The following is a 12540-nucleotide window of genomic DNA, read 5'->3' as shown; positions in this document are numbered from 1 at the left end:
AGGAGAATTCAAAAGGTTTTACTAATACATTAAGGACAAAAGGGTAACTAGGGAGAGAATAGGGCCCCTCAAAGATCAGTAAGGCAGCCTTTATGTGGAGTCACAGGAGATGGGGGAGATACTAAACGAGTATTTTGCATCAGTGTTGACTGTGACAAAGGACATGGAAGATATAGAATGAGGGAAATAGATGGTGACATCTTGAAAAATGTCCATATTACAGAGGAGGAAGTGCTGGATGTCTTGAAATACATAGAAGTGGATAAATCCCCAGGATCTGATCAGGTGCACCTCACAACTCTAGGGAAGTAATTTCTGGGACCCTCGCTGAGATATTTGTATCATCAATAGTCACAGGTGAGGTGCCGGAAGACTGGAGGTTGACTAACATGGTGCCACTGTTTAAGAAGGGTGGTAAGGACAAGCCAGGGAACTATAAACCAGTGAGCCTGATGTCAATGGTAAGTAAGTTGTTGGAGGGAATCCTGAGGGACAGGATGTACATGTATTTGGAAAGACAAGGACTGATTAGGGATAGTCAACATGGCTTTGTGCATGGGAAATCATGTCTCACAAACTTGATTGAGTTTTTTGAAGAAGTAACAAAGAGGATTAATGAGGGCAGAGCAATGGACGTGATCTAAATGGACTTCAGTAAGGTGTTCGACAAGGTTCCCCATGGGAGACTGGTTAGCAAGGTTAAATCTCATGCAATACAGGGAGAAATAGCCTTTTGGATACAGAACTGGCTCAAAAGGTAGAAGACAGAGGGTGGTGGTGGAGAGTTGTTTTTCAGACCGGAGGCCAGTGATCAGTGGAGTGCCACAACGATCAATGCTGAGTCCACTACTTTTTGTCATTTATACAAATGATTCGGATGTGAGCATAAGAGGCATAGTTGGTAAGTTTGCTGATGACACCAAAATTGGAGTGTAGCGGAGAGTAAAGAAGGTTACTTCAGATTACAATGGGATCTTGATCAGGTGGGCCAATGGGCTGAGAAGTGGCAGATTAAATATAATTTAGGTAAATGGGAGGTGCTGCATTTTGGGAGAGCAAATCTTAGCAGGACTTATACACTTAATGGTAAGGTCCTAGGGAGTGTTGCTGAACAAAGAGACCTTGGAGAGCAGGTTCATAGCTCCTTGAAAGTAGAGTTACAGGTAGATAGGATAGTGAAAAAGATGTTTGGTATGCTTTCCTTTATTGGTCAGGAGTTGGGAGGTCATGTTGCGGCTATACAGGACATTGGTTAGGTTACTTTTGGAATATTGCGTGCAATTCTGGTCTCCTTCCTATCGGAAGGACGTTGTGAAATTTGAAAGGGTTCAGAAAAGATTTACAAGAATGTTGCCAGGGTTGGAGGATTCGAATTATCGGGAGAGGTTGAACAGGCTGGGGCACTTTTCCCTGGAATGTCAGATGCTGAGGGGTGACCTTATAGAGGTTTATAAAATCATGAGGGGCATGGATAGGATAAATAGACAAAGTCTCTTCCCTGGGGTGGGGGAGTCCAGAACTAGAGGGCATAGGTTTAGGGTGAGAGGGGAAAGATATAGATTAGATTACATTACAGCGTGGAAACAGGCCCTTCGGCCCAACAAGTCCACACCGACCCGCTGAAGTGCAACCCACCCATGCCCCTACATTTACCCCTTACCTAAAACTACGGGCAATTTAGCATGGCTAATTCACCTAACCTGCACATCTTTGGACTGTGGGAGGAAACCGGAGCACCCAGAGGAAACCCACGCAGATAAGGGGAGAACGTGCAAACTCCACACAGTCAGTCGCCTGAGGCGGGAATTGAACCCGGGTCTCAGGCGCTGTGAGGCAGCAGTGCTAACCACTGTGCCACCGTGCCGCCCACTAAAAGAGACCTAAGGGGCAACTTTTTCACACACAGGATGGTACGTGTATGGAATGAGCTGCCAGAGGAAGTGGTGGAGGCTAGCACAATCGCAACATTTAAAAGGCATTTGGATGGGTACGTGAATAGGAAGGATTTGGAGGGATATGGGCTGGGTGCTGGCAGGTGGGACATGTGGTAGGTATAGACGAGTTGGACCGAAGGGTCTGTTTCCATACTGTACATCTCTATAACTTTATGACTACAGTTCCATCTTCAGCACTATAACTCTTACCAAACTTATCCCAAAACTCTGAGACCCAAGTCTTGGCTCTACCCTTTGCAACTGGATCCTCAACCTCCTTACCCACAGACTGCAATCAATGAAGATAAACAACAGCACCTCAACACTGGCACTCCACAAGGATGCATTCACAACTCCCTATTGTACTCCCTGTTCACTCATGACTGGATCGCCAAAGTTTGTACGAATGCCATTGACAAGTTTACTGATGACAGTGCCATTGTCGGCCAGGTATCAAAGAATGATGAGTCAGAATACAGGAAGGAGATAGAGTGCCTGGTGTTGTGGTGCAATGATAACAATCTCTTTCTCAATGTCAGCAAAACCAAAAGAATTGATCATTAACTTCAGGAAGAAAGAAGATGGACACGCCCCTATCGACATCAATGGAGATGAGGTGGAGTGGGTCAAAAGCGTCAAGTTCCTAGCATTGACAATTATCAACAATCAGCCCTGGACCCCTCACATAGATGTGATAGTCAAGAAAGCACAATGCCTCTTCTTCCTCAGGAGGCTCAGAAAATTTGGTATGCCCATTAGGACCCTCACCAACCTTTACAGATGCACCATAGAAAGCATTCTATCTGGGTGCACAACAGCAGAGTATGGCAACTGCTCTGCCAGGGACCATAAGAAACTACAGAAAGCTGTGGACACAGCTCAGACCATTATGCAAGCCAACCTCCCATCCATGGACTCCATTTACATTTCTCATTACCACAGAAAGCTGCCAACATTATCATAGACCCTTCCCAGCCTGGTAATGCTTTCTTCCAACCTCTTCTGTCAGGCAGAAGATATAGAAGTTTGAACAACACACACATCAACAGGTTCAAGAACAGCCTCTCCCCTGATGTTATTAAACTGCTGAATGGACCTAAGTTCAAATATAATACTGACCTTCTCTGTGAACCTCCTGTGAAGTCATACTTTTTATGCTCTGTCTAAGCACCCTATGATCTGTATGCCCTTGTTTACTATGATCTGCCTGTATTGCTCACAAAACAAAACTTTTCATTGTACTTAGGTACGTGTGACAACAATAAATCAAATCAAATCAAAAATGTTATGAAGGTTAAAGTTTTCAGGTAAAATGAGAAATTTAGAAACTTAACTTCACCCTGGTTTATAGTGACAGGGCAGCTAGAGCAGAGTTAGAGCCAAGTACAACTTCCTTCTTAACTAAAATGAGTTGATCAGTTCCCTTTCCTGAGGCAGTCTAGAAGGTATCATTAGGTTGGGCTAATTGGAGCATAATTTCTTCTTTGAAGATTAGCATGGCTGTAAATTCTGAAAAATCCACTTTATTATGAAAATGTTGAATGGCTGCCAGTGGAAGACTAATGTAAAACAACCTTTATTAGCCTATGGACCAGAGATATGATTGTGAACTAAATAAATAGGATATTCTTGTCTGGCTTAAAGTGAATGCAAATTCTGCTTCCTTTTCTTTAGATCGCAAGAGAGGTTTGGCATCTATAGGATTAAGCTCTTTTCCATGACAATGAGATCACAATCGACCACTGTTCTGACAGGCGGCAGTCCAATGCTAGTTAAAGTTGACCTCAAAATTTTTAGGTTCCACAATGCTTTAGTTTTAGATGGGCTTTAACACCCTTGAACATTATGAATTGTAGTTCTTCTCCTGAGAACAGGGCAGACATCAAAATTCAATTTAATTTGTTCCTGTTGACTTGCTAATCTTGTCAATAGTGTGTTAAAGAAAGCAAAAAAGGCAAACATTCAGATCGCTTCAGCAAACTTGAAAAACATTGAGGGTTAGAAGCTAATTGCCTGCTTTCTTTTCCAGCATTCAATTGTTTTCAGCCAGCCTTCAAGACAGCATCTTCAGCCAGCCTTCCCCGGCATCTCCAAATCAAAACAGCTAATGATTGCTTTGCAGGCTTAATAACAAACTTGTTGTGAGTTTGTTTACTTTTAACACAAAATATACAACTGAAAATACTGCAAAGCTCAAGATGAAGACAATGTAAAGTAAATTGGAATCAAGAAGCAATATAAAAAAAGGAAGGGACAGTGTACAAACATAGAAAAACAGCAGAATATATGGCCAAAGGGGAAAAATATAGTAACATAGCAAAATGAGTGTCTGTATTTAAATGCACATAGCATTCAGGAAAAGGTAAATGAATTAACAGCACAAATAGACGTTAATGGACATAAACATAGTTACAAGGAGATAAAAACTGAACATAAATATTCAAAGATCTGTGACTTTTTGAAAGGAGAAGCAGGAAGGAAAGGGACTAAGGTAGCTTTGCTCGTAAGGGGTGGCATGAGTATGACAGCGAGAAGTCACTGGATCAGAAAATATAGAATCCATATTGGATGAAGGTAAGAAATAACAAGGAGATCTCCAAAACCTTTGTTAAAGGGGAATGTTTTAAGTAGCATCTTAAAAGGGGAGAGGGGTGGAAAGATATATGAAGGATTTTTAGAGCTTAGATTCTGGATAGCTCAAAGCAGAGCTGCCAATTAGTAGGATGATCAAAATTGAGGATGTGAAAGAGGCCAGAGGTGAATGAATACAGAAATCTTGTGACAGTTATATAGCTAGAGGAGATTACAAAGATTGGGTTGGGAAAGGCCGCAAAGGAATTTGAAAACAAAGATAAAAGTTATAAAATTGAGACTTGATACAAAGCCTTCAAACCTGGAAATGCTGAGGCCAAGAACATCCAATTTCTCTGAAGTGGCTGAAACATACATTTGACCATTCATTAACCCACGCAGAGGCCAAATGTCTGTTTGAGAATGCCACAGAGATGCCTAGAAATTGCAAATGACCAAAAAGGCACAACAGCTGCTATAATGGGCATAATAATCAATTTCTTTTTTCAAAAAATACTATTTAAAAATAGGTAAGTACAAAGACAAAGTTGAACTTTTCCCTTTTTTCCATATTAGGATGAATAAACAATAGAACAAGTTATTGGTAAGGTAGTATAAACTGGTGGATGGAATCTTCCCTCCCATAAAAACAGTGGGGAAGCTAGTAGGAGGGAGAAATAATCAGATGGGTTAGCATCAAGACCTTGATCACCTCCCCACCCAACAGGAATTAGGTTTGACAACAATCGAGACTGTTAAACCAATCAGTCCAAATTTGGCAAAGATTAGGAGTATGGATGGAGGGCAGTAAAAGGTGGCTACTGAAAGCCACTCAGAGCCTAGCTCTGATGCCAATATACCCACCCCTTCTTATAACAATGACTAAACTGCAGCCCAATGCATGACCTATGGGCTCTAACTGCAAGCACCCCTCATCCTCTGTTTGGTCAGGCCATTCAAAGGGGGTGGGCCATGGTGAGTCCATCAGGTCTGTCCAGAGGAGGAAGGGGAAAGGAGACTGGGGTGTAGTGAGGGTGCACTGCTGCAGGAATGAGACTTGACAACTTTGTGTTCAGTTCTCTGGACTGCATGCTCTGGGAAGGAAGGATTACAATTGTCAAAGGTGGAATCAACAAGGAGGGGGAATGGTAAAGCACAGCTAGCAAGAGGATCATGTGGTACAGGGGGTTGGTCTACTGTCAGGAGAACTCTGACTTCAAGGAATGGTGGTTTTTGCCTACTTCTGGCAGAACCACCTCTTATATCAGGGACTTGAGGGTGGGGGAAGATGGGCAGCTGCAGGTACATGAAGATGTGTTGGGTAGGGTCCTTGGGGGTATGTGGAATCTTTGGGATTTACAAGCTAGGCTATCAGGAAGGAGATGTGGATTTTTGCGTCTCACGTTTCACTAACATGTTTGGACAGAGGCTGGAAGCCACTGGCCAGGGACCAATCCTTTCTTCTTTCAACTAAAGTACACAATGGGAAAAAGAAATGGTTGTGACTACACTCACACTGGGTTGGAAGAGGCTGCAGTATTAATCCATGATACAGGACTTTTAAAGAGAAAGTCCCATAGATTGTACATGACACAGACTTGCAGAGTCCCTATTCCCCTAAAGCATTATCTACCGCCATGTGTTGCACTTGTTGTACAGGTAATACTGACAGCTCATTACAGCTACATTTCTATGCAAAACAATGTTGCATGAGGATAGCTAAAGGTGTCAACACGATCTAATGTCTTGTTAAATGCATTGTTGCTCTTGTTTCGAAACAATGCAGCAGGCTTTCAGCACCAACCTCCAGATATGAAACCTCATCTGTGACCATGCAGTGTAGCCTGAGAGTGGAAGAATATCTTTTCATAGGGAGACTACCTAGGTTGGAGGGGAAGGGAGGTGACAGGGGCGCATGCAGTAGGAATCCTGCTTGGCTATGGAGCCTATTGACACTCGAGGTTTGTTCGTGTGACTCCTAACACACTTGTGCCAGGACATGCCAGATATATCAAGGATCTTCATGTCGACCCTCTTTGAAATGAATTTGTGAAGTTTAGAAGGCAGTGAAGAGCCCAGCGCTGTGTGGGAATTTCTGAGGGACTTTCATCTGGTTCCTCCTCAGACCCTTTCTCCTTGTGAGGAAGGGACACCAGATTTCCCGTTCTGTTTCCTATCCTGTCACCATACCTTTGGTTCTGAGGATCATTGATGGAGTGGTAGAGAGCACGTGCAGCTCCTCTTCAGCAGCTCCTGAGCATACTGAGCTTGGCTCTCCATGGCAGTGCCAACCTGTCCATACAGACATCCAAACAGTTGCATCACCCATTTCCCTGTTGAAGCCTCTGGAAAATAAGGTCCATTGAGCCCTACATTCCTGTCTGCTGCTCCGGTTCCTTCCCGCACAAGCGGATAAAGTCCCTGCTTGCTGGCACCACAGGGGCCTCTCCTGCCTGAGGGGCTGGGCAAGAGCCTGGTTTCTGACAGTCCTCCAACTGCCAGCAGCCAGTTGCACAGCTGTCACAGTGAGGTGCTCAACAGTTTGTGCCTAAAGTTCCTACTGAGGTATCAGCATCTGAGCAGGTGCAGGGGTGCAGAATGCAGACATCCTGGTGCTTCCTTTGAGGCCTCTGTTCTTTCATCCTCAGAGGACAAGGAAGTGGCCTCAGGTGGAACCAGTCATTTCTCCATGAAGATGTTGGAGATGTCGCAATACCTGCACAGCACAAGAGAGAGAACACACTGTGGCCAGTGGTTAGAAATGGTGTACAATGATTCAGACTGACAGCTGGGGTATTGTTAGAGTTGCAGAACAAAGGGTGAGCCTACACAATTAGTAGGACATGGATGGCTTGACATCCTTACAGGAGGAATCCTGGTCTTCCCAGAATTCTCTCCTCATAGGGGATGAAGAGCCAAATATCAGAGCCATCACCTCCCCATACAGCCTCGCTTTGCATTGCTGTGTGCTGTTTTCTGCCGCAAGGAAAGAGAGAGAGGGATTGAGTGAGATGAAAACAGGTGGTATAGCCCTCAATGCTGGTGCAGGTGGGGTGAGGTGATGAAGTGGTCCAAGGCAAATGAGGAAGTAGTGCAGAGGACATGCAGGGCTAGTGGTTTAGGGAGTGGGGGGAGGGGTGGGGGCTAAGAAAGATGTCACAGGCAACAGCGAGAGTGGCTGACAGCCTTGGTAGGAGGTGGGTGCAGCAGCAGAGACAGAGTGAGTGTGAACCTCTGCAAATGCATACCGAAGAGGGTTGACTTGTGTATAGTAAGATAATCTTTGACATACCTGTTATGTCCGGAAGCAAGTGCTTCATGAGTCACATGACCAAACCTCCAGAGCCAATGGGCTCAATTGCTGAGCAGGTTCCCTACCTGCCCCAGCTGCAGAACCTGGGATTACAATGAGATGGAGTGGATGGAAGCAAAACAAGAAACATTATTGAAGGCATTTTGGCAGCATGGGTGGCAATATATTGTAAATGATTGTGAAGGTTTTTTTACAAATGTAGTGCTTTAAGCATACATGTGGTTGGTAGTCTCACTGTGTAGGGCTGAAAGGTATTGTTACACCATCAGACAGCAGTGCATGGTCCCAGATGAGGCTCCATGGATGGGGGTTCAAACTACTATATCAAATGGAAGCAAGAGAAACAATGCATATACATGACATTGGATCATTGGAGGTGGCCGAGAACAGAGTTTGTCTCCTAATCTGGCGCAGCAGAGAAAGTCACTGACTTTCCTTCGACACTGCTAGCTGTTGCTTTGCACACAAGAGATGGCACTGACCTGGGCAGCAACCTCTGATCGTGCTGCCAAGGTCTGATGGTATTGCCTCCTCTGCTGGTCCTCCAGGTCCGGACTTCTCTCAATTGCATCACTCCTCATCACTTGGGTATCACAGTGGCTCACAGCACCAGAGACCCAGTTTCAATTCCAGCCTCTGGTTTGGAGTTTGCACATTCTCCCAGTGTCTGCATGGGTTTCTTCTGTGTGCTCTGGTTTCCTCCCACAGTGAAAAGATGTGCATATTAGGAGAATTGGCTATGCTAAATTGCCCATAGTGTCCATGGGTGTGCAGGCGAGGTACATTAGTTAGGGGAAATGTAGAGTAATAGGTGTAGGTGATTGGGTCTGGGTAGAATACGCTTTGGAGGGTTGGTGTGGACTTGTTAGGCCAAATGGCCTGTTTCCAAACTGTAGGGATTCTAATTCTAATTAAAACTGGACCTCTAAGTCCCTCTCAGAAAATCATGGTGCCCACTTCCCAATCTCCAAGATGTTCAGATTCTGTACGTCAACAAGCAAGGCAGATCCAGAATGTCAGTGATCATCCGGGTGCAAAAGGGCCTTTCAAAAATGGCACCATAGCCAGGAATCTTTCAGCAGATATCCAGTAAATCGCAAGCTATCTCGGAATGGCATATGGTAAGATTACTGGGATCAGACATGATGGACCCCATAGGAGAAGCCTAACTAATTCATGAGGCGAGTGGGCAAGAAAGTGAGGTAACTCTTCAAACTTTACTGCCAAAATTTGATGCAAGTCGGATTTAGCCAAAAGATGTAAGTTTCAGCCCAGTAAATTTCAATGGAATAGAAGTGATTTCCCCAGCCTCCACAAGAATATCATGGGCCACTATCATCCGACAATTCCTCTTGCCCATTCTTGTGGACCTATCTTGCTGTTAGGTCAGGCTCTGAGCGACCCAATATTGCTTGTTCATGTGTTTCTGTATGATACCCATATCAATATGATATAGTCTGTAACAAATATATGTATTTTCGATATCTACATGGTAAACAATATGCAAATTATACATGATAATGTGGTTAAATCACCTATGGGATATATGCCAGCTAGAAAAGTAAAACATTGGCTCCTAAGAGTTTGGAACGTAAGCAAACAATCTGGAAGGTTATTTAATAAATATCTTTGTACCATGTGGCCAGACAAGTCCAGAGAAGAGCAGGAAATGCAGATCAGGAAAAGAAGTTAACAACTGTCTACAATTCCAAAGCCCATAACAGAAGATGGCTTAATCACATCATTCCATGCTAGTCAAACCTCGTCATCTCCAGTTGATCATTGCTACCCAATTTGCTTAGTATTCACCCAATGCACACATGTACTAATCCTCAACCAAAGTATGTTTTCATCATGTCAAATGTAGATTTTCAAAATAGATATTTTCTTAACAGAATCATTTTTAAAAGATTTTCTATTCATTAGTGCAGTAATGGTACAGCTGGAGTACTGCTCACATCTTGATGTAAATTATGAATCACCATCAAAGCTGTTCTCAAGTATAACAGCAGCATTTGTTTCTATACAAATCTGAGGTAATCTATTGTGGAATATACACAACAACAAAGTTTACATTCATTAGGTTGAGCTACTGGACTAAGACTAGTCATGACAAAAGTATTCTCTCATGTGCCAAATACTGTCTGTTTCTTGTAACTTTCCAGACATCTGTTTATTTTCACTGATCTCAAGCACATTTCTGAATTTTTCAAAACTAAAGAGAAAGGAATCAGATGTTTTACTAATTCCTAATAACTGCAAATCCAATGAAAGTGGATAGAAATATTTTAATCATTTTTGAAAAGCTTTTAATAGATTTCTGATACTCTCTTGGACCCCAATCTAAATTATTTTCTGTTTTTTCTTAATTTCTTATAGTATATTCCATTTGTGACTACCTGCCTCTCTTGCCTTTTTATTCACTAACGTGTATTTGTCATTAAGAGGAAGATGGTGGCACAACAATACCACCATTGGACTAGTAATCTCGAGACCCACGTTAATGCTGTGGAGGTATAGATTCAAATCTCACCATGACAAACATTTAAAGTTGAATTCATTAAACATCTGGAAAGAAAAGCTGATCTAGTGGTGACTGTTTAAGTAACCATTGTTGCATGGAATAAAAACTTATCTGCTGGTCTTACCTATGCTGGCCTACATGTGACTCCAGCTAGAGCAATGAAATCTTGACTGCCCTCTGAAATTGGTTCAAGAGCATCTAAGAATGGGAAACAAATGCTGGGCCATGACAATAATGCCCATATCCCATACAAGAATAAAAAAGACTTGAATCATCCCACCATCCACCTCATTACCAATACATAAAATGCAAATTACTATATTATCAAATAACTGATCTACAATGATTGAATAAGTTAAACTTTTCCAAGATGTTCATGGCTGATGGAATTTCACTTCACAAAGCCATCACAATACTGCACAAGAGGGATGAGGAAAGGCTTTATTTGGCGCATAATTGAGCATTTGCTCCAAAGTGACTGTTATTGAGCTGTAGGGTCAGTATCAATAAAATTCTGATTTTATCATTTTTTTAATCCATTGACAGGCTGGGGTGTTGCTAGCTAGGCCAACATTTATTGCCCATCCCTAATTGCCCAGAGGGCAGTTAAGAGTCAATTACATAGCTATGGGTCTGGAGTCAGATGTAGACCAGATCTTGTTGGGATGGCAGTTTCCTTCCCCAAACAGCATTAGCAAATCAGATGGGTTTTTCCTGACACTTGACAATGGATTCATGGGCATCTTTAAATTCCTAATTCTAGATTTTTGTTGAACTCAAATTTCACTATCTGCTGTAGGTCTCTAGGTCAACAGTCTGGTAACAATACCACAAGGCTGTCATCTCCCTGATATGGCATTTTGTTACTTACTTGGAATTTTAAGTTATATTTTGGAAATACTGGTTACCACTGTGGGCTGTTTGTGTTCCATTCATCATTTTACGTCATTACTCAAGTGCTGGCAAATTCCTATAATAAACATTTAAAATGAAAAGATATATATCATACCGATTAGTCAATGCTCTGAAAAACAGTCATCATTTTATTTTGATCCCCTAATGTGTAATCTTAAAAAGCCTGTGATTGAAACTACAATGTTCAGGCAAGATGCATTCCCTGTGTTTCTCTCATCACACCACATCATTGTGTCCTGAACAAACCTAAACAAATCTGCATATTTCTCAAACAACAAATTGCATTTATATTCCATGCTTAAACTATTATAACTTTCCAACATGCTTCAGGATTATCAATTTTAAAAACTAACATTTAAGGACATGACCAAAAGATTGATCAAACATCATCTTAAAAGGAGAAAGGAGGTTTAGGAAGGCTGAAAGATTTATAAAGGGAATTCCTGAATTTAGGAGCCTGGGCAGCTGAAAGTGTGGCTGCTAACACAGTGTGATGGGTACAAGAGGCCTGTATTGGAAGGCATGAAAACACTGGTACTTAAAATAGCGACAACAATGGCTTCCTACACACACATTTTGAGAAGGGAGTTGTATAATCCAGTAATTATATGCTTCATCTTGTCACACCCAGATCTGTGGATTTTTAATCCACTGCAACTTCTGTGCATAATAGGAGCCCATTGTGTATGTTAGAAAGCATCTACTATACCAACAAGTAACTCAGATTATAATGTCAAAAAACGTATCTGCTTCTTTTCAGAGCAATCAAGTAATCAGGAGCAGGTAATATTCACAAGGCTATCATAACAAGTACTCAACAAGTTAGTGAGCTAACAATGACTACATGATGATAAAATAAGCTATTCTAACATTCTTCAAAAGTAAACATTTAATTGAATAAATATTTTGCTGATTCCAAGAGGAAATATTGCCAGAGATTATTCTGTTAATAATTTAATATTTAACGAAAAAAATACATTGGTTTATGGTATTAATGAAATGGGACATAATTTTAAAGCGATTGGAGGAAGGTTTAGGGGAGCTGTCAGAGGTAGGTTCTTTACACAGCTTGGTGAGTGCATGGAATGCACGGTCAGCAGGGTAGTAGAGTCAGATACATTAGGGACATTTAAGCAACTTTTCGATAGGCACATGGATGATAGTAAAATGTAGGATATGTAGGTTAGTGTGATCTTAGAGTAAGATAAAAGGTCAGTACAACAATGAGGGCTGAGGAGCCTGTACTATGCTGAAAAAAAAGGGTTGATTAATCTTATTTTTTC

General features: G+C 42.0%; 1 protein-coding gene across 7 annotated transcripts in view; it reads right to left on the bottom strand.

Moving 5' to 3' along the window:
• The window catches only part of hspa12a (heat shock protein family A (Hsp70) member 12A), a 265691-nt gene that overhangs the window by 86298 nt on the left and 166853 nt on the right, over positions 1-12540 (bottom strand). Inside the window, exon 1 of one of the 7 annotated variants that reach the window (XM_043712819.2) lies at positions 11214-11312. The exons of the other annotated variants lie outside the window; for them this stretch is intronic. The gene's annotated coding sequence lies outside the window, so the exon portion shown is untranslated. Of the gene's footprint in view, positions 1-11213; positions 11313-12540 lie in introns of those variants that run through there. 7 annotated transcript variants of the gene reach the window in all.

This window comes from Chiloscyllium plagiosum, unplaced genomic scaffold (genome assembly GCF_037043375.1).
Source record: "Chiloscyllium plagiosum isolate Xiang-an unplaced genomic scaffold, Cpla_swu_hap1 HiC_scaffold_22, whole genome shotgun sequence".
NCBI lineage: Eukaryota > Metazoa > Chordata > Chondrichthyes > Orectolobiformes > Hemiscylliidae > Chiloscyllium > Chiloscyllium plagiosum.
The sequence above is the reverse complement of the archived record's forward strand: the minus strand, read 5'-3'. Positions and strand labels throughout refer to the sequence as shown.